This window comes from Telopea speciosissima, chromosome 7, assembly GCF_018873765.1.
Source record: "Telopea speciosissima isolate NSW1024214 ecotype Mountain lineage chromosome 7, Tspe_v1, whole genome shotgun sequence".
Classification (NCBI taxonomy): domain Eukaryota; kingdom Viridiplantae; phylum Streptophyta; class Magnoliopsida; order Proteales; family Proteaceae; genus Telopea; species Telopea speciosissima.
Genome location: NC_057922.1, coordinates 18,056,493 through 18,060,306, shown reverse-complemented (window position 1 = coordinate 18,060,306; position 3,814 = coordinate 18,056,493). Strand labels below are relative to the sequence as shown.

Below are 3,814 nucleotides of genomic sequence, written 5' to 3'. Positions count from 1 at the left end.
AATCACACACTCTCACAGTAAACCCAATAAACTTACGTTGGTTACAATGCAAGTATTTAAAGAGAAAATTAATAACTCCTATTCTAACTACAAAACTGAAATAACTTGTAACTCAAACTCTATCTGACTCCTACATAGTCAACGAATAAAAGATTGAAATAAATAAACTAACATACTACTTCCAACCCTTGGTGGATCAAAATCCTGGGTTAGACTGGTTCTGCCTAGGTTTGGGTCTCCAAAGCCTATCATGCTAGTCCAACCAGTTAAGTGATACTGCATCAGGACGGTTTTGGTTTTTAGTGTCATCGTGTCTCCTACCTAGTCACAATTCATAGAGACAAATCTAAACTGTGTATCAGAAAAACTTATCGTAGCCCAACCAACAACACCAGTAGACCTATCAGTATAGCCATCGCGTATCGTAACTAGATTAGTAGGAGGTAATACCCATAGTTGTCACGGCGTCACGGCGATCCAAGTCGGTGGAGGGGTGTCACGTCGATATATCGACATGGCGAGCATGTCGACCATGTTTTATTTTTTATTTTCTCTATTTTTAATGTGTTAATAGATGTATACTCAAGCCATGTTTTATTTTTTCTCTATTGTTTCTCAAGTTTTAAGAAGAAAATTCAGAAATCGAAGAAGAAATCGAAGAGGGAAAGAAGAAATCGAAAGAAATCGAAGAGGGAAAGAAGACAGGAAGAAGAAATCGAAGAGGGAAAGAAGACAGGAAGAAGAAATCGAAGAAGAAATCGAAAGAAATTGAAGAGGGAAAGAAGAAATCGAAGAGGGAAGAAGAAATCGAAGACGGGAAGAAGAAATCGAAGAGGGAAAGAGAGTCGGAGGAAGAAATCAAAGAGGGTCGCCATGGCGTAGGTCGCCATGCAGCCCTCTCCAGCGCCAGGACGCCATGACAACTATGGTAATACCTTATAGTCCGTGAGAGTCATAGCAACAAACTCATTAGGTAAAGACACAATAAGGAAACCATGAAGATCAAAAGAGCAACTCATGTTTTGAAGTGTTTTGCCAAGAGAGCGAGGGCACCCTTCTGGGGTGGGGTGTCTCTTTTCAAATGACAATTGCCTCTTCCTGCTGTGTGGGCGTTTCAGAAGCATGACAAAAAATTAAGTGTATCATCAGTAAAAAGCAAATGTGAATTTCATTAATTCATACATTAGTAAAAACTTTCAAGAGATTTAATAATAAGTTCTACTTGTCTCAAAGAACTACATATGTAAAGCAAACTATCACTACAAATAAGTTCTACTTGTCTCTAGAGGTAGACATGTTTCTTGGGGGCTGCCATATGAACTTTTAGATATGTAATGATAATGAGTTTCCACAGAACAGTTTTAGCAAATCCATGTAATGATAATGAATTTCCACAGAACAGTTTTAGCAAATCCATTGGTTTGAATTTTGAAGAATGTGAATTCAGGATTCCTTATTCACAGTTACTTCACTATCACTATCAACGTCAATGGTTACCGAATCTCCATCTTTGATCTCCTCTGCTAGTATCTTGTCAGCCAAGTTATCTTCCAGAAGCCTCACTATGGACCTTCTCAGTGTCCTACCTCCATATGTTGGACTATAACCATTCATATGTTGGACTATAACCATTCTCAATCACTTTATCAATGAAGGTATCTGTCACCTTGAGATAAATATTCTTCTTCTCAAGTCTTGCAATCACCTCCCCAAGCATTATTTCTGCAATCTTCCTCACCACTTCTTTTGTCAGCTGTTGGAATACGATCACGTCATCCAACCTGTTTAAGAACTCCAGCCTGAAAAACTTTTTAAGTTCCTCCACAACTTTGGCATTTACCTGGCGTGAATTAATTTGCTGCCCACCCTTCACAACTGCAGAACTCCCAATATTAGATGTCATTATGATAACTGTATTACAGAAATCAGTTGTTTTCCCCTTGCTATCTGCGAGTCTGCCATCTTCCAAAATTTGAAGCATTATATTGAAAATATCACGATGTGCCTTCTCTATTTCATCAAAAAGGACAATAGTAAAGGGATGTCGACGAACAGCTTCATCAGTAAGTTTTCCACCTTCTGTATAGTCAACATAACCTGGGGGCGAACCAATGAGCTTTGATACCGAGTGCATCTCCATGAATTCACTCATGTCAAACCTTATCATGGCTTCCTTAGAACCAGGTACTCAGCAGCCAACACTTTTGCCAATTGTGTTTTTCCTACGCCAGTTGAGCCAGCAAAGAGGAGGCTGGCAATTGGTCTGTCAGGATCACTTATGCCAACACGGGCACGACGGATAGCCCGACAAATAGCCTTCACAGCAGCTTCTTGACCAATGACATGTTTACAAAGAGACTCCTCCATCTTCAGAAGGTATTTGGATTCACTGGTGGAAACCTTCCTGACAGGTATTCCAGTCCAAGAAGAAACAGCATGTTGTGTGTCCACTTCTGTAACAACTAGGTTCGAACCGTTTGCATTGATTCCCTTTATCCATTTTGTCGTCGATCTTTAAGATCTTAGTTTTGATGTTTTTTTCCTGAAAACTTAAGGATTGTACCTGTAAAGAGCTTTGAACTGTAAGAAAACAGAAGGGAAGTGAAAGTATATTACATAGATTTGGTCACACCAATGCATTAATGTTTAATACCTTCGAAGAGTTTTGGTTACGGATAGCCTCAGCTTTTTCCTCTGTGATCTTTCGAAGATCTTTGTAAAGCTCCTTGGTTTCCTCAGGAAGCTAAAACAAGCAAAGCATTTCACATTCAGTTCTATAGGTTTAGTGAATATGGAAATAGTGATGACAGCAAGAATTATTTATTTATTTGGAGAGGGTGGGGAACTGGGGAACCCTACCTGAGGTTGATGAATTCGAACAAAATCGCCAGCTTCATCTGTCAAATCAATGGCTTTGTCACATTATAGAAAGTTAATCAAGTGTAAACTCTCAGCGTCGTAAAAAATGGAAGCAAGACAATCGATAAGAAAAATATTAAGCAATGAAACCAAAGACTGATGTTTGGAAGAAAAAAAAATAACAGAAGCATTTGTTTGGTAACAGGGAGATCATTTTCAATTTAACAAACCTGATAAGTTGTTTTGACAATTCTACAGAGGCAACTAGAGCTTCATTAGTATAATGGAGCTTATGAAAAATCTCATAACGTGGAGAAATCTGTTTCAGAATCTGTATTGCCTCACTAATGGATGGTTCATGTGCCTTTACTGGTTGAAATCGCCTTTCTAGAGCTCGGTCTTCCTGAATGTACTCCCTGTATTCATCTTGTGCTGTAGCACCAATACACAAGATTTGCAAAGTAGATGTAAGCCTCAAATGTTTTAAGTTATTCTTAGATGGATAAAGATTAATAAATCAAGAATTAAGAAAATAATGATAGAGGACAAATTAAATACCTGGAGTTCTCCTCGAGCAAGGGCTGGTTTCAAGATGCTTGCAGCTCCTGTTATCATTAACATATGCACCTCGTCAATGAAGAGTAGTATCTCACCATTACTTTTCCTTTTCCTGAAACATCCCACGATGTTTTGTACCAGCCACAAGCCGTCCCACATCCAGGGAAATCACCTGATCAATCACATTAAAATTTTTATAATCAATGCCTCTAAAACCAATTTTGCAGAGAAAGCAATACAGCAAAGTGTAGTGATCCTTAAATTTGAATTTTTTTCTACTTTCTTCCGCCTTTAATGGTTCTGGGACATCACCACTGACAATAAGCTGAGCAAGCCCTTCAACGATGGCTGTCTTCCCAACTCAAACTTAAACCAACTCCCTCCCTATTTTCAGGAA

General features: G+C 38.7%; 1 pseudogene; it reads right to left on the bottom strand.

Moving 5' to 3' along the window:
* Window positions 1–1,407: 1,407 nt before the first annotated feature.
* LOC122668309 lies at window positions 1,408–3,474 on the bottom strand (annotated as a pseudogene).
* Window positions 3,475–3,814: the final 340 nt, after the last annotated feature.